Below are 19,581 nucleotides of genomic sequence, written 5' to 3'. Positions count from 1 at the left end.
GTCATGAACTACGATTATGACAACACCGGAGAGGTATATATATTTATATAAGCAGGCATCTGGTGATCATCACATATTTTAAATGAGTTGAAGATATATTAACGAATCGATCTTTCTTCTTTCAGCCATCCGGATCGAGCAAATCTTCAGGCAACAGGACGAAACGAGGCCCGAACAAAAAATTGAAGGAGGGCGTAAAGTATAATATCGAGGCAATCAAACCTAATGGCGAACCATTAGCGTCTAAGAAGATTGCGGACAAGTTCGTTCGTCAGTGCGGAGTTCTTGTGAAGGACCAACTCCCGATCTCCCTTCAAGAATGGAGAGAGCCAGCAAAGCCACGTCCAGATCTTACTTTTGTCGACGACAGACAGAAAAGTCTGCTTTGGGATACTCTCATGGAACATTTCACCCTACCAGATCATTTCACAGAAGCAGATGTGCAGAAAGTCAAGGACGCTGCTCTTAGGAAGATGGCGGTTGCATTCAAGAACCACAAGAATCGTGAATGGGACAAGTACGTCAAGGGAGGAAGGAAGACTCCAGTATTCGAGGGAACACTAGAGAATCAAAGTGCTCATTGGGAAGATTTCGTGAAATTCAAGGATTCAGAATTATCTAAGGAACGGTCAAGAATAAACAAGGCTAATGCCGCAAAAAAGGATAAGTTCCATAAGCTGGGGCTAGGTGGCTATGCGGTGGGAATGCCTAAGTGGGATAAGTCTGAGAAAGAGATGCTGGATGCAAGTGTCACTCCAGAAACATTGAGCTGGCCCCCCAGGTGCAGGACTTGGTTCTATGCGCATGGGGGGGAGTTGGACCCGAAGACAGGCAAAGTTTCCAAGAAGGCATGTCCGGACGGAGCCGAAAATAAGCTACTTGTTGCAATAGAAGAGGCTCGATCCGGGTTGTTCGAGCCCAACAGAGAGAACGACGAGCTTACGCGTGCCCTGGGAAATCCTGAACACCCGGGAAGAACACGAGGCATGGGCGCTATTCCGAGGTATGAGGGGTTTTCGGACTGGAACGCCGACTACAGAACCCGTGCGAGAAAGAAGATTGCGGAGGAGAAGAAGAGGAAGATGGAGGAGGAGAAGAGGAAGCTCGACTATGAACGCCTTCAAGGCCTAGAATCAGCGCACGCGGACTTGGCAATCAAATTCCAGCGGCAGCAGGAGCAGATCGACTCACTTAGCCAGCAAAGGGGGTCTCAGCAGCTAGCGGATGATCCAGCATTGGATACCACCGCCCCATCCATGCCGAGAAGCAGCGTGGGTTCCGCCCCGTTTGACGCAATGCTGGATAGATACCCCGTGGATGACATCGCGGAGAACACTAACTGCGAGCTACACTTCAAAATTAAGAACATATCCTTGAAGGTGGCGGACAACGTTGCTTATACAAATTCCCCCGATGCAACCTTCCATTGCAACCCGATTCCAGCAGGCTATGCTCGTGTCATGGTTGATGAGGTGGTGGACCAATATTCGGGGTTAGAGCTTGACATTCCTGGAGGTGACGAGGAGCACACACTCGGAGATGCCAAACATCGTATCATCCTATGGAGAAAGGATTGCATCATCTTTCGAAGGCCACCGACACCGCGTCACCCGACTCCTCGTCGAGGTCCGCCACCGAGTCAGCAGACTCCCGCTCCTCCAAGTCCACCAACGCGTGAGGCCACTCCTCCTCCTCCAAGTCCGGCAAAGTGTCAGGCCACTCCTCCTCCAAGTCCGACACAACGTCAGACGTCCACTCCTCCTCCAAGTCCGGCACAACCTCAGGCCACTGCAAGTCCGGCACAGCTTCAGGCCACTCCTCCTCGTCCAACTCAGCCCCGTCAGCCGTCTCCGCCGCCTCAGCAATCGCAGAAGAGACACCCCGCAGCTGTGGTGCGTAGCGGTACGAGTCGAGGTCATAGTACAGGAAGTACAGGCGGAGGCAAGCGATATAAATATGGTCCAAACCTCACTACTCCTCTTCCTGAGAGGGCTTACGATAGGACCGAGGAGCAAACCAATGCCATAGTGCGGGCAGAAGTCGACGCCCATTTTGGACCGAAACCGCCACCACCGCCAAGGGAGAAAGTGCCTGTGGAAGTAGTTGACCACTTCATTCGTATGGCTCAACCACCAGCTCCTAAGCCTGTTGACACAGACTATGAGCGCCACATCAGGAAGTTACATCGACAACGTCTACAGAAGAAGGCGAGCTCGAGCTCGAGCAAACAACAAGCAGCTGTCAAAAAATGCGGGAAAACCGTTGCCCAGCTGGGAGAACAGGCGGCGCAATCGACCCCCCCCCCCCGCTTGTTGTGCCGCGAACAACATGTGACAGTACGCACGCCCAATATTATTGTGGGCAAACAGTTTACGTTCCTGAGGTGGGCGATGTGGTAATAACCCAGGAGCATATAATGCAGGCTGAAACTCTCAACATCACTGTTGGACAACTCCTCGAGATCGAGGACATGCCTGTGCTTACAGAGGAGGAAATAAAACGGAAATATGCCCGGGCCAACCTTTGGTCAAGCCAGAAGAGGTCAAGAAGCTCCCAACGAGAATGTATGAATTGCATCAATGGTACATGGACATTACCAAGAGATCCGATCGAGAGTCCCTCATGGTGCAAGTCAAGAAGGATCATTACTACCATGAGAAACCTGTGACCGTTGAGTATTCTGAACTGTTTCAGTTATACAATCAAGACGCACTCGACAAATCTATCGTCAGTTGCTATTGTCTATAAGTGATCTCTTTCTGTAATTTAAGTCTCAAGCTAGCTGTAGTGATCCTTTTGATCAATCATTACCTGTAATTATCCTCACTATATTCTTTTCTGTGGTATTATGCAGGATGAAGATGTATGAAATGAGAAAAGGTGGACGCTATGGCATTAGGTTCATTGACCCAAACACCATTAATGAATACACATGGAAAATAAACAAGCATCATGAAAAGCAGGTAGAGGACAGCATGCTAGAGTTTTTGAAGCGCCTCAAATACAATGAAGATATACTACTTCCTTACAACTTCCAGTGAGTCACACTTTCTTGTACTACAAATTCTCTGTTTTTGCCTACTAGCTAGCTACATGTTTTTGCTTACATATGCCCGCTTAATTAAGACATGCAAACGTGTGTGCATGCAGATTTTACTGGATCTTGTGTATCATTAAAGTTGACGCCGGAACAGTTCAAATACTGGACTCACTACTCAAAGCAAATAGTGACTATAACATCTTGTTTGGGATAGTCAACAGGTAATTTCAATCATTATTAACTATATATCTCGGCCTATTTAGTTCGTCATTTCATGATATGAACTATTTAACAACCCCTTTATTCATTTTCTTTGTCGGCGGGCAGGGCTTGGGCAAGGTTCATCAGTGTCACGGAAGGCGAATGGAAACGACAGCTGAAATGGTTTCGACCCAAGGTAAGTAATTAAGTAGTACTAGCTAGCTAGCTAGCTGCCATCTCTTTAATTATCATGCTTGATTAATTATTATCTGATCAAATTAAATTCCATTCTCGTAATAAAGGCCCTGAAGCAGGCGCAGGGGACTGATCTGTGTGCATTCTGCGTTTGCGAGAACATTCGCATGATGGCGTCCGAAAGGAGCAGATCTCAAAGACAGGAATGGGTACGCTTGTCAGAACACTATTCACAATTTTTACACCATTATCGATATCTAGTCACACAACTAATACACATGCATATTGATCTCCTTCTTAACAGTTCAAAGAGGTGCGGGACAAGCTCCTAGAAACGGAGCGCGTAGAAGCACTTCAAGAGGAAATAGCGGGATTTTTGCTCGACCAGGTCATAAATCCGAAGGGAGAATACTATTACCCGCTACCGCCCCCATCGACCAAGTCATGAACCACTTCCAATTGTCATCGTGCTCCGAAGGAACCAATTAGGCTAATGCCACTGACTCCGAAGGCAACATGCATATGTAGGAGAAATTGTATCTAGCTATACATGTGCGTATGTGTGAATTAATATGGTGGTTTGTGAGACATTGATGATATATATATGATCGGTTCTACTAGAAATTCTATTTATATATATATATATGCATAACGTGTACAATGTGTAGTATCGTAAAATACCAGCAAACGAAAAAGAATTAAAATGGAAAACACAAAATTAAATGAAAAAGAAATCATAAAACCAAAAACCCCCCAAACATTTTAGTACCGGTTGGTGTTACCAACCGGTACTAAAGGGGTCCCGGCCCCCGGAGCTGGCTCGTGCCACGTGGTTGCCCTTTAGCACCGGTTCGTGCTGAACCGGTACTAAAGGGGGGGGCTTTAGTGATCACACTTTAGTGCCGGTTATGGAACCGGCACTAAAGGGCCTTACGAACCGGTGCTATTGCCCGGTTCTGCACTAGTGGCACATGACCTTTGAATTTGGCACACTTTTTTTGGCATGCTCAAGTCTCACAATGGTCTCCACTGTTTTCTAGGTTGACTGAAGGGCAAGCTTCGCCTTACAACTATACTGTCAATGGGCATCGGTACAACATGGGATACTATCTGGTTGACGGTATTTATCCTCCGTGGGCTAATTTTGTCAAGACCATCTCTAAGCCAATTAGTCAGAAAATAACTCACTTTGCCCAAATACAAGAAGGAACTAGAAACGATGTGGAGATGGCACCCATTTTGCAGTTGTTCGTAAGTCCGCTAAAACAATGGTATTCGGATACCTTGGTGGGAGGTGATAAAATGTTTTCTGATCATGCATAATATGACAGTGGAGGATGAGAGTGAATATGCTTTGGAAGTCTGGAATTTGAGAACATGAGTGATCCTATCCAAATTTCATATCAAAATCCAGCCACATTTGATGAATCTATTCTAATGCATCAACAAATTCCACATCGAGCAACTAATAAGCAGCTCAAGTAAGATTTGATTGAGTATTTGTGGGCAGCTAACGAGGACAAATGAAACATACGCGCGAGTTGAATTCAAATTTAAAATGTATTACTCCCTCCGTTCCAAAATAAGTGACTCAACTTTATACTAGCTTTAGTACAAAGTTAGTACAAAATTGAGTCACTTATTTTGGGACGGAGGGAGTATTTGATAACTTACTTGGATTATAATATTTAGACAAATAGTGTGTTTGCTTTGGGATCAGCATTGGAGATGCCTAACCGCATGTAACAGATCCCTCAAACCTTTAGTTGGAGGACAATTTAACTCCTCTAAGTTCACTTCAACACTCAACTCTCCTATTTTTTACTCCGCCGTGACACCGCTTCTACCTTTCTTCACTCTCGTCTGCCGCTGTCGGAACCCACACTGCCGACTGTCAGCCGCCCAGGTGATGGAAGAAATGGAATTCCCCAATGCCCTCGTGACTCCGGCGACCCTCGTCTGCATCGAAACCTCGCCGGCGGCGAGGAACTTCATAAAAGCGTGTCGTTCATCCTCCCGCACTCTCTTGCGATCCCCGCACCGCCGTTTGCCCCCACAACAAGGCAGCACAGAGATCGGCGACAATTTTCATTCTTGTCATGTGGGATCTATGGAAGCATCGTAACGCCATAATCTTTGATGGAGCATCACCGTCCAAGAACTATGTTATACTACGGATAGGCAAGGAAAGAAGAGCGTGGAAACAAGTGGGGTTGCTAAATGGAGACACGGACTCTTTCTTTAACGCGGTGGAAACGTGGGCTAGAACAGCGAGTTAGGCTCCATGTGAGGTAGAAGTAGAGGTGGCATCGTGTGCATGTAACATTGTAAACACTAACGTGGAGGGGCTCTTTACCCCACTTCATAGTAAAGTACGCATATTCGTGCGTATTCGAGAAAACCTCGTGCTTGTGCGCGCGTATGTGCATGTTGTTGGTGCTGCACGTGCCTGTGTGCTCGTGTGTGCGGGCTGCTGCTGCGGGTGCTGTGCCGTGTCAGCTTGCGTGCAGTCGGCCACGACCTGCACGGATGGATGGATGGTTGGTTCACTGATTTCTGTGTGCGCGTGTGTGGGTCTCACCGTCTGAAATGCATCTCCCGACCCGACATTGTTCTTGTACCGGCTCGTCGCTGGAAGAAAGAAGAAGCACGAAGGAAGAAGATGTTGAGAGATTTTTATGTGAGATCACTTTGTTTGAGGAGTTAAATTTACAGGATGGATTAGATCTAGCCATCATTAGAGATGTCCTCCGCTAAATATACTCGGCCGCCCGTATCCCTGTCTAAATCATAAGGAATCGGTTAAAGATGCATCATGCATGACATTAATACAGGATCGAGAGCCAGACGTACATATGATTTCGACCAGTTTGCTGCTCCCAGATTCCTCCCGCAGGACACACGAACACGGCGGCTAGCCAGATTATTCCATCGGAAACAGTTGCCGACGGTGAACTTATCTGACACATAGCAAAGGCATGCAAGGCAGGCCATGATTTCCATGCTTTCTTTTGTATCACCTGTCATCCGGTCGTTCGTGCAAAGTTCCTGCACGTTTTATCCCAAAAGGGGGACAAACGGACAGGCGTATCTGCATCCTTTCAGTCCCTTTTGACAAACTCCCTCGGCGGCAGGCTGTACACCTCGCAACAACGGCTGCCTGCTCGTGCCGACACTTCGCCTGTCAGTCAAGCAATCCGCCGCTGGCCACGGCGAAAATCTGTCTGATTTGATGGACGAGCTACAGTGTTGCCAACTCCTCTACGACATGTAACTGACGCGTGCGTAGCCGATCGATGCTCCGGCACTTGTTTTCTGCATCGATGAGTGGTCCGCTGGTATGTGTCGTGACATTAGAGTCTAGACTAGACTAGAAGGGATCAATTAGCCCGTGACAGGGGGTCGAATCACGGAGAGGTTCTCATGAAGAAGCTCAACACTTCAAGTTAGGTTGGCATCAGATGTGTAATATTCGAATAGGATCTCTATCTAATCTTAGGTTTCAGTAGGCCGTGACGCGAAGCTTCGTTGTCTGTTGATATTATGGGATATGTCGGTATTTTGATTTTCATGATGAAGACAATGGCGGAGAACGTCATGGTGACTGAGGTCTGAGGCCTAGTAATGACAGATCGAGTCTCGAGGCGATGAGGATTTTGCTTGGTGATTTGTGACACGTAGCAGCAGCATCAACAAGTGGGGGCGGCGGTACCGAGTCTTCGTTTACATGGTATAAACCCAAGGCCTGACCTTAATTGGTTGTGCGTGGCAGTAGCCTTGTTGAAGGCATTTCTTTAAGAGCACTGATTTTCTTCAAGATGAAAACCTAAGATCTATGATCGGGCGACAATGGCGCTTGTGCACTGTTTTCTTCTTGGAGGCATCACTTTTGAAGAAATTGGACTTCAGGTGTTCTCTTGGTGGTGGTACGTGCTGCAGCTATTAGGAATTGATCATTGCAGCGCGATCTTTCGTTTTTTTTGCTATTACAGGACATTCGTTATTCTAGAGACTAGGTGTAATTGGTATCTTCGCGATATTAATACATTCTATTTGTCAAAAGAATCTAATCTTGGGCTTAACTTTCTTTTTTTTTGCTATTATTTTTTCTTCTTATTTGTGTTTGGACGTTTTGGTTGTTTGCATCGAGTTATACAGCAACCAGATATTCGCTCAATGCGTTGTATCATCTCGACATATCGACGGAATTAAAATTGTTGGCATCATTTCCCTCAAATTTGTTTTTATCTTTCCCTCAAAAAAATTGTTGGCATCAAAGAAGAGGATTCCATGGGAAGCAACCGACCCGGGCGGAGCCACGTCAAGGCCAAATGGGCTGCGGCCCACCCATCATTGAGGCAAAAAAAATTATGCCTAGGCTACCCCACAATGTAGCAGAAAACAAAACATCACGCATCAGCCAAGCAAAACTGGCCACTTGTTTCTGAAAAAAAGGATACGCATTAGTCAGCAGCACGGGAGCAGCCGCCCCATCGCCCCGCATAGGTCACAACAGCCGCCACCCGTCGACACACGGCACACATCAACCGCCTCCCAGGCCCCAGCCAGTCGTCCGATCCACGAGGCCATAACCCACGCAGCTACTAGTCTGAATCTCTATAAGCTAGCTCACAAGTAAACAATTTCTTCGAATCATCCCCTAAATTCCACTGAGAGCATCGTCTATTCGTGCGATGGCATAAATAATTCACAGAAGATCTGTCGTTTACATTATATCTAATAATGCATAGGTATTCGCCTCTGTCATGTGAGCAACTCGAGACGCCGAAGTCCATTGGGTCAATGGTCCCTGTGGTGGAGGATGTCGTGTCGATGATGTTGGGGCCGGTTGTTTGGTGCCTGCTCCTAGGAGCCCCTTGGTTGACGACAACTACATCAAAATGTACAATGAGTTCTATGACTTCCTTGTCAAATTGGTGGAAAGTGGTTGCCTCCTGAAAGAGAATCTCAACAGGGAGAAAGCAAAGACAAACAAAAGCAAGAAGGGTGGTGCCATTCGGAAGGCACCCGCGATTTCATGATGGAGGGTGACACGTTTTTACCGTGGGCTATGTTCCTATCTAGAGCTCCATTGTGTTGTACAAATGTCGAGGGTTGCGGTTGTGGTGCATTGGGAGGGCCTCATGTGCAATCATAGTGTTTCGTGCTGTGTAGGTAGTAGGTTTTTGAGTTGTTTTTATCGGTTTTTGCCTACTTTTCCAAAATTCATTGGGCAACTCACTTCTTCTTAATTAATTAATGAGGCAAATCTTTTACCTTCATTTAAAAAAATATAATGCAAAGGTATTCTTACGGATTTTAAAAAGGACAAATGATTAAGAAACGAGATTCGCAGTATGTGATTCGATATCTGATGTCTCCATGGTCCTGTAATGGCTAATAGTGAAGTTTTATTTCTGGTAATAGTTTTCTATATATCTGCTCATTTGATCGTGTAAAAAATGGAATAGACGGTGTTGATTAATGCTTTTTTTGCGGGGTAGGTATTGATTGCTGATGCCCCCAAAATTCTTTTTTTGTGCGTTCTTCTTTATCTTGGCCTGCCCAACAATTTTTTTAGCTCCGCCACCGCAACCGATATGCATGATTTCATCCCTAAAAAAAGACATGCATGATTTCCCTGCAACCCCAGAATATTGTTGGATTTGTCGTGTGTAGCTCACAGATTTGACAAGATTTTTTAGGTGCGCGCCTTTTTCACCGAAGTAATGATGCATGCACTACTAGGAAAAGGCATGCTAGTGGCGCACCAAATTTGCCTTCTAATGGCGCACTACCGGTGCGCCACTGGCATCACGCCATTAGAATTAAATTCTAATGGCGCACCATCGGTGCGCCATTAGTATTTGGTGTTCTAATGGCGCACCACGTAGTGCGCCATTAGTATAGCCTGCAGTGCGCCATTAGAATGCCTCCCAGGGGGCCATATGTACCCATGTGCTTTGGCATTCTAATGAAGCATCAGCAGTTAATGCGCCATTAGTGTGATGATCACAGTGCGCCATTAGTGTCTTGTGTGGTGCACCATTAGTATGAATATTAGGTTTTATTTTTTTTGCTTTTCTGATTTTTGCACAGGTTACAAAATATATTATTGGACAGAATATAGACAGCAGCACACAACAATATCAGATTCATCGAATACAATAGAAGATTAGTCTCCGAATACAATTCACCATATTAGTCTCCGAATTCAAAAGACCGAACAAAGATAAAACATTACAAGTCTCAAGACCGCGAGTATCGAGTTTGCCTTCACATTACAAGTCGATATCGATCATCTAAACCACCATCACATAGAAGAGAGCTGTGGTCATCACGATGAGCATCATCGCGATCAAACTGGTCCTCATCCGGTTCCTCCAACGCTCCCTCCTCTCTCCCGCTAGATAGCGGGCGTATCTACATTCGGCCTCCGCCCTAGTGGTGTACCCTTTGTAACTGTTACCGCTGAAACGGTGAACCTGTCTCCGACACTCCTCCCAGTCGTCGTAGACTCCGGGAACCTTACCCTTGTACACGACATACGACGGCATCTCTATGCACAAGCCAAACAACAGACAATACATAAGCAATATGTAAGTATGCAACAAAAGGATCGAAAGTGAAAAGCAAGACATTAATAGCACGATTCATGGTCCTACTAATAAATAGCATCGATTACATCTAAGTTGAACGACTGTCCAAACCAAAGAGACATACGAATTCATTAAAGTATAATTACAACATGAGCCAATCAATGTTTCAAAACTACACATCACTACTTTCGACTCGACTCATCGGACAGGAACGTGGATGAAGCCGCCGTCTGTCGTGATGGTCATCAAATCGCGGTCGTTGTCACCCTGCATTTGTAGCATTTCATCTATCTCACTGTTGGACGGTTGATATCTGAGGAAGAACTGCCCCGAGGTATGAAGGACATCTTGATGGATGATGTCCGCAAACTCCGACTGGATGCGGAAAAATTCTTGTCTGAGGTCCGCGTCCTGGACTGCCGACAAGCTCGCGGCCCAATTTTTGAGATTATCTGGTAGCAGAAGTTGATGATGGTCCCTTACGATCGACCGCATGTGATGGAGGGCGTAGTAGGCATCCTTCTGACCGCCAGGCGGCTGCTTGACGCAGCAGAACTTCGTATTGTGTGAGAACATGTGCTTGCCGTACTTACGAACTGCCCTGGTGAAGGTGCCTCCAGATTTGGTGTAGCCGGGGAGAACATCATCAAGAACTTTCTTGACATTTGTGTAGTCTATGTTGGAGTTACGGTTCGGGTCGAAATATGTGGCCATGGAATATTTTGGGCTTAGAGGATGAGTGTGCAATGTGTGTCACTGCACAGAACACGAAATGTTAGAAAAAAAAGAACGATCGAAATCTAAGAAATCATATGTTACGGGGCGGTTAAGGGATGACTTACTCGGGAAAGTAAGCCACAAGGAAGTTATCCTTATCTGGGTTTGCCAGAATGACGCCTTCGAGGTGTGAACTCGCAACTTGGCGGTCCCCAGCGCTGCTCAAGTGCTTGGCACGCATGTAGAAGGGGTCAACTATCACGATGTCCGGGGTCTTGTCTCTAATGATCCGCATCTCCATACTCAGCGAAAACAGCCGAACGAAGGCGTAGTGCAGCGGATGAATGTTAACCATAGCAAAGATGTCATCAAACCGCAGGACGATCGTACCCCCGATGTCGCCATCCACAAAGCCCTTGCCCTCTGGCACCTTGGCCATGAAAACCGGGTATGCCACATCCTTCTCTCTGAGACGCCGCTTCTCCGAAGAAAGAACACTGTCGTGCAGACTCCGCATAGCACCGGTTGCAGCATTCAGCATATTTGGCGGTAGCATCGCCCTACCCGCCACATGCACCCTCCTCGAGATATCCTTAGGTGAAGGTGGCCCGTCCTGAGCACGGATCGAACTCGGTGACGGCTGGCTCGCACCGGCGCCCTTGTTAGTATTTCGTTTCCGTCCCTTCTTCTTGATCTCCTGTAATGGGACCGAGTTCTGCTCACAGACCGCCTTCTTGAGCATGTTGGGGCTGATAATATTTCGCACCTCAGCTATCTGAGGCTCGGTGAAGGCGGGAGCTGGAGGCGTGTCCTGAGAACTGAACGCCAGACGACGCCTGTTGCAATTGGAATTCTCCGCCGTACCAGCTAGATCGCGGTGGTCTTGGTTGGGTTCTTGAGAAAGAGGCCCGCAGAACTCGTCAGCGTACCCATGTTCGGCAAATTACTTATCAACGTTGGTAAATGTACCGTCGTCGTTGTCGTCGCCGTCCGGATCCTGTGCCATAGGGTTGTCCGGATCCTGTGCCATAGGGATGTCCGGCAGGTCCGATAGCGTTGCGGCATTCTTGCCATGGCTTGGCGCCGGCATGACTGGCGGTCTTGTCTGTGGGGTGGTGTCCCCCGCCCCCAAACGAATCTGGCTCTTCGGCCAAAGCAGGGGCCAGTTTATGCAGGCGCTGAGGGTCATCTCATCTTCTTCGTCGGCCCCAGCGGGTCGAATCGGAGGTAACAGCTCGTCGCAGCCTGGCAGCACCCGAACCACTTCAACCCTATACATTGTGGATGGCGTCGGATTACCGTGGAACATGGGGTTGCCCGGTTGAACGATTCTGCCCTTGGCGACATCGACCAACTCGGCGCCCACGAAGTGTAGATGAGTGCAAGGGACGTCGGCGGTGCCCTGCGAAAACATGTACAGGGCGTCAGGGATGCCCAGTCAAAGGCAAGGAGATGAAGTCATCGGCCGAGAGGCTTAGTTACCGTGATGCCGTCGAGCTCGGCTAATGTCGAGGCACCGTCAACGGCGGGCGTGCAACTGACGGAGGGGGTGCTTGTTGGCGAGGTGCCGGCCGACGTACACCCGGGTGCATTAAGCTCCAATGCCCGTGCCGGCACCGGAGACACGAATACCGCCTCCGCCGGAGACACCAATGGCGCCGCCGGAGACACCAATGGCGCCGCCTGCGGGCTGTGCGAGTTGCTGGCCGTGAAGCTGGGAACCGGGGGAGGCCCCTGTTGGCCGCCCGCAATCCACGTCGTCAGCCCATGAATCAACATAGGCACCATGGCGTTGAGCATCGTTCCAAGTTGTTGTTGCACTTGCTCTTGGACAAGCTCCGGAATCCGCGCCACTTGTGCCTTGAGTTCTTCAACCTCGCGCGTCTGGCTTTCCGAGCTGGTCTTTTTCTCCTTCCGCACACCAGCGGTATAGTATGACCCCCATTTTGTGGACAAGTCTTTGTCGGTCACACGACCAGCTGACGTCGGCTTAGTGAGCTTATCCTTGTTTTTTATTACGTTCAACACCCTATTTAAAGGGGTGTCGAAAGGGGAGCTCTTAGACGACCCCGCGCTACTGCTTTTAGTGTCCTGCGAAAGGAACATGAACCATTTAGAAATATTGGGGATTAATTAGAGTGCAACCATATGGAGCTAATTACGCGGGGGTGTATACCTCACCAGAAGAAGCTCAAGCGCCCTGGTCTTCGGATCCGTGGTAAGCTCCTTTGTTATCGGGTCCTCCTTGTACTGGGCCTTGACATAGTTCCTGGTCTGCTTGTCACCGTTGTATTTCTCGAAGCGGGGCGGTAGGCCTTGCTCGGCACGCTCCGCGTCCTCCTTGTCCCATATAGGCTCCGCCACTCTGTAACCGCCGGGACCGAGTTTGTGTTCCCCTAAGTTCAACTCCCGCATTTCTTTCCCCCACTGACTTGATTCGGAGGTTGCACTGCTCTCGCACTTGATCTTGAACTCCTTGTACTCATCTTCGCTCATCAAAGGATATTTCGCCTTGATCTTCTCATAACTATCACCTTTATCAATCATTCTCTTCACCACGCTTTTCCAAGTAGACAGGGCCGTGCTCATCTTCGTGAGGGCGGCACTGTTCACTTTATTCCCTGAGAGGCGTGTGTTTTCAAATTCGGCGGGGAACTTGTATCGTTCGTGCAGCTTCGTGAAGAGGAGGTTGCACAAATTCCCTCGGTCCTTATGCCTAAGGTTCTCGGTGTTGATCGAGACGGTGCTCCGGAGAATGCACCCGAGCTGAACCGAGTACCCCTTGACTATATGTTTGGGCTCCGTTGGATTCCCGTCGGAGTCCACTTGAGTGAATTCCTCCTTGAGGGTGCGGAGCGCATTCGGGCGCCGGTCCTTCCTTTGCTTCTTCGGTTGGCTGCCATCTGTGTGTGCGCCGCCATCATCAGTGGTGGCATCCTCGGCGGCACCATCAGTGGTGTCATCCCCGACGCCACTAGGGGTTGTGTAATCAGGATCGGTGTCTTCCGCGGCGTCCTCATAGCGGTGAGGTTGTTCCTCCATCTCCTGGGACAGCTCCCAGAATTGCTTGCCGCCCGAACCACCGGCCTCATCGTTGTGGGCCATGTTTCGCTCTAAATAGGAAAAAAGTTTGGTCAAAAAGTTGGTTATTGTCAAGGAACAAGATCATGGTCTCATCATTTAGGGTTTGTCGACACCGAGGCACCCTAAAAGCCTAAGCGTACATCATTTAGGTTCTCATCGACACCGAGGCATCCCGGGCAGCCAAGTTAAGTTTTCATCATTTAGGGTTTATCGATGCCGAGGCACCCTAGGTTGGGCCTAATCACTTGGCACTAATCACTTGGATCTATTGCCACCTATGTTGGGTTTATCATCTAGGGTTTATCGATGCTGAGGAGAATTCTAAGTTGGGCCTAATAACTTGGCTCTATTGCCACCTATGGTTTAATGCAGCAAGAATGGCAGGGCAGTTGATCCTACTTAACTAAGTACTAAGATACCCGGCCCATGCATTAGTCGCAAGTACCCCATATGTCCTATTTTTAGCAAAGTCATGCTAAAATTCACGGAAAATTTTAGCATGACCTTTGCTGAAAATAGGACATATGGAGTACCCGAATTTGCCGGAACGGAAGTTAATCGACATTCCGGCAAACTCAAGGGCAACTCGGGGTACCTGCAAATTCATCACGACACAATGGTCGGAGACAAAACCCAGCAAACTAGCAAGATGATCATCATCTTTGCAAGACAGTAGCTCAAGTTTTTGACAGTAGCCTCTGAAGAAAACAGCATTGCAACATTCAAGTTCACAGGATAAAAAAATCATCCACATTCACCAACCCACATGATGTTAAAACCCACATGAGCTGTAAACAGACTTAAAAAACCCACATGATGTTATAACTGTATTGAAAGGACATGCGGTGCCCCCATGTCTGGTTTTGGTAATTGATGACAATCTCTATGGACTAACGGTTGCCTTGAGTTATATTTGAAGGATTTGTCCATAGGATTGTCTTGAAGTCCATGTGTTGGTTTCAAGGACTTTATGAGATGGCCAAAGTGCTTTTCAAGGAATTATCCAAAGATTGGTCCTGTGTGAGTTGAGCTTATTGCAAGCATGTCTTGACGAAGAAGATGGTGTGATCATTCATGTTTACCTTCAAGACATCATCCAAATGAAGAGAGTTGGAAAGATTCAATGTTGATCAAGACTAAGTCAAGAGTGAATCAAGTTGATCAACTCACAAAGCGTAGAAGAAGTACCGAGAGGGATCAAGTGATCCCATGGTATGGTAAGCATTGTCCATTACGCTTTGTGATTTAACCCATGGTATACGTGAGAGTTCTTTGTGGGGTTAGGTATGTTTCCATGGTCTTGCGTCAAGAGGAAGATCTCATACAACCCATGGAGGATGACATCAAGTGGTGATCATCATCAAGTTTGCAGTGTGCAAGTTCAAGTGGAGCAACTCAAAGAGTGGCTCACCCATAATTGAGTATGGGGGAGCAATCAAGCTTGAAGCTTGCCGTCCATTGTGGTGTCAATGGAATTTTGAAGATGTGCCAAAGAGTGGCTCACCCATAGTGGAGTATGGGGGAGCAATCAACTAGTCTTCATCGAGCCAACACAATTAAGAAAGGTAGTCCAACTTGAGGAAGTCAAGATTGTCATCATCTAGCTCAAGTGAACTATGTGCAAGGCAAAGATTTGCCCTTGATAGGTTTTCTATTTTACCGGTCTCATAGTGGTTGTTGGGAGACCGGGTTGTAGGATCGCTTGCCGTACTATCAAGGGGGGCTCTCTAGGGAGTAGCTTGATCGTATCATTCGTCGAGAGCTCAAACCATTGCATCCTTGCATCATATTTCTTGGTTCTTGTTTGGTTCCATTTGTGAGTCTTAGAGCTTATGGTCATCTTGATGACAAGCTTGAGTTCATCGAAAACGGAGTTCACATGCATCTTCTATGATGTTTTCGGTGCTGGAGGTTTTACCGGTCTTTTCCAAGGAAGGGTTCTCACCATTTTATTATGGTCCTTTTCTCATTTGCTTCTTATTGATATTTCTCTCAAGATTGTGTTACCCTTGTCGTTAGCTTTCCAACAAACTTGGTTTAGTTGAATTCGGAGCTCGTATGCGAAAGTTGTGGCTGTTTTGATTTTGCCTGTTTTACACAGAGAGGTTGTACCGCCCCATGGAGAGGTTGTACCGCTTGACCGGTACAACTGGTGTTTGGAGCGGTTGTACCACTCCAGAATTGGTCCGGAGGTTGTACCGGTCATGTACCGCTCTACCACCGGACTGGTCTCTGTTGTGGTGCGGTTGTTGGGCGGTTGTGGGCCGGTTGTACCGCTTATTGCCTGTTACCGGTTGTACCGGTGCTCATAGAGGTTGTACCGCTCCTATGTTATTCTGTACATAACGGGCAGATTCGTGGGGACCTATTTAAGGGGGTCTTCTTCCCCAATGGTTCCCTATCTCTTGAGCTTGTTTTGCCCCCATTGTTGACCTTCTTTGAGCTTGCTAACTCTCACTCCCTCCATGGATTCTTGCTAGTTTTTGAGGGAAAAGAGAGAGGAGATATAGATCCACATTTTCACCAATCACTTTCTCCTCTATGTGAGGGGAAACCCTTGGATCTAGATCTTGGAGTTCTTGGTGTTCTCCGTCTTGTTCTTCCTCTCATTTCCCTCCCTAGCATTAGTTGCTCCGGTGGGATTTGAGAGAGAAGGACTTGGGCACTCCGTGTGCCCTTGCCATTGCATTTGGTGCATCGGTTTGAGTTCTCCACTGTGATACGTGGAAGTGAAGTTTGAGAAGCTTATTACTCTTGGGTGTTTGGGCACCCTAGAGCTTGTTCCTCTTGGGTGCCTTGGCGCCCTAGACGGTTGGTGTTGTTCGGAGCTCAATCATTGTGGTGTAAAACTCCGGGCAAGCGTCGGGGTCTCCAATTAGGTTGTGGAGATCGCCTCGAGCAATTTGACGGGTACCGGTGACCGCCCCCAAGGGTTGCCAAAGTGTACGGGTTCGGTGACCGCCCCCAAGGGTTGCCATTTGTACGGGTTCGGTGACCGCCCTCAAGGGTCCCTTAGTGGAATCACGACATCTTGCATTGTGCGAGGGCGTGAGGAGATTACGGTGGCTCTAGTGGCTTCTTGGGGAGCATTGTGCCTCCACACCGCTCCAAACGGAGATTAGCATCCGCAAGGGTGTGAACTTCGGGATACATCGTCGTCTCCGCGTGCCTCGGTTATCTCTTACCCGAGCTCTTTACTTATGCACTTTACTTTGTGATAGCCATATTGTTTCTTGTCATATATCTTGCTATCACATAGTTGCTTATCTTGATTAGCATAAGTTGTTGGTGCACATAGGTGAGCCTAGTTGTTTTAGGTTTTGTGCTTGACAAACTAACCGCTAGGTTTATTCTGCATTTGTTCAAGCCTAAATCGTAATTATTTTAAAACGCCTATTCACCCCCCCTCTAGGCGACATCCACGATCTTTCAATTGGTATCAGAGCCTCGTCTCTCTTTATTGGGCTTAACCGCCTAGAGAGTAAGGATGTCCACTGTATAGTCTCAACTAAACACTGGACATGATGATACCAAATGGGAAGGAAAATTGTATCACTCTAGATTAGTGTAGCCACTATCTAACTAAACCAGAATGTTAACAAAATTACACCATGATGATACCAAATTCTTGTAGCAGTACAATGAGTTCACAGGATAAAAAAATCATCCACATTCACCAACCCAAACTGGTGGAGATACAGCAAACCAGAACCTCCCAGGTTTCTGCCATTTTATTTTTCCCACCGTATATGTTTTTTGATTCATGTCATGGTACTTGCTGTCAAACCAAGTATTTTCTTTCTACATAATCTGGGAAGTTTCCTTCTTACTATCTCACTATCTTACTGTCTCACTACAAAAAACTAGTATGCTTAGTTGAGACTAGTATGCTTAGTTGCATTATGACAGGCAAAAACTACAAATATTTGTGTTTTTAGTTGAGCAATGCAGCGACAGTGTGATAGGCAAGTTTCAGCTGGCAAAGTGTCACGATTCAGACAACAGAGCAGCTAAGCATAGCAAGTGGATAGTTTAGTCAGTATACTAGTACTCTTTAGAAAGCATGAGACATATATTACCTGGAGGAGACTTCGTCGAAGAGTTGCGTGTGAATTGAAAATCCAACGAGATCAGCAAAGGACGGTAATATATATACTGAAATTATCATAACAAAATGCCAGCTACTGCCATGGTCAAAGAATAGATTATGATAGCTGGACAAGTACAGGTCAAACTAGATAATTTTCAGAACCGGTTTAAGCACCGCAGGATAAAACAATGCATCCAAGACTGGGCTTAGACTAATATCCTCATAGCATAATCTGACATCAAGCAAATAATATAAGAACAGTGAAAATGTATGTTCACTGCAAATTAATATGGACCAAGTGTTCACATTCTTGGAGTAACAAATATTCATCTACTCATTTGTAGATACCTAGGAGTAACAAGAGTGCACTTGCCAATAATGTTTTATTTAATGAAGCAAACCAGATTTATGTACAACCACATAGTGTCACAAGTATAGGTTTCCATTTTTCTTTGCGGCCAGATACATCAAGAAGAGCCAACAGGTTTCCTACTCATCCTTCATTCTATACCTCACCTAAAAGACAAAATATACGTTTATTGCACACCTGATCATTGAGTCGCATTGACGGTTACGAATAGTGTGATAATACTGACCAGCTCAAGTAAAATATATTAAGCTCACAATTTGATGGAATAGTTACTTTATGGCCATATGCCCCACATAAATGCAGGCATGTAATCCCCAAGAACTGACTAGCAGCTCAACAAAAATGCATAAAATTCTCAGTTTACCCAAAAACCAAGGCAATCTGTAGCCATGCTATACTAAATTCTAACTATAACAAGGATACTCACTGCACTAGACATCAAAGGGCTGTCCAAAAGCAAACTCAGTTCCCATTTGTTGCTCAAGTAAATAGCAGGCATGCCTCACATGTTTTTGTTATAGAAAAACACAGACTCCGGCTTCGACAGCATAATACAGAGTACTGAACCAACATTGTGAATACAAGATCCTCCACCACTGCAGGTAACACCAACAGCCACAGGGAGCCCTAACTTAGTCCAAAATGACATGGCTAGGTCTTAGGTTTTCCCCACTATAAACATGGAAGAACACACATAGAGATCCATGGATCGCACCCTGCCCCCAGCTACACGCTGTACCGATCATGCCCTGGCACCTGCGCATCAACACGGCAACTAATCACATGGCCGCATCCGCCCTTTCACGCGCCAGCCCACCCACCTACGCATCGCGTCAGAGCGCAGCCATGGCATTCAATCAACACACGACCAGTATAAATCTGCTCTGATTTCGCAGGCCCGGAGGAGCAGGGGACGGATTCGGCACGAATACGCAGCAGGGCGGGCTGGGGAAGAAGGAGGGAGGGGGGAGTGTTGGGGCGGGCGGCGCTTACGGATTGCTCGGAGTGCCAGGCGAGGCCGCGGCAACTAGGAGATGGGATTGGGGTAGGGTCGCCTCACTCACCTGCTGGCTAGCGCGCCGGCGTCGGGGAGAGGCGGGCGGGTTCGGGTGGCATGAGCAAGGAGGTTGGTCGGTGCGGCGGTCCTCCTCGAGAGTCACTTGGCAGCAGCAGCTTCCCAGCCCGTCAGGGCACTCCTTCCTGGTCCGGACTGGCCACGCTGCTCGGGGACGGCGAAGGAGGCGAGGGGGGCGGCGAGGGGGACGGCGAACACGGGGGGCAGCGG

The sequence above is a fragment of the Triticum urartu genome, chromosome 1A (assembly GCF_056163025.1).
Source record: "Triticum urartu cultivar PI428250 chromosome 1A, HENAU_Tu73, whole genome shotgun sequence".
NCBI classification, from domain to species: domain Eukaryota; kingdom Viridiplantae; phylum Streptophyta; class Magnoliopsida; order Poales; family Poaceae; genus Triticum; species Triticum urartu.
Note: the sequence above shows the minus strand (reverse complement) of the source record.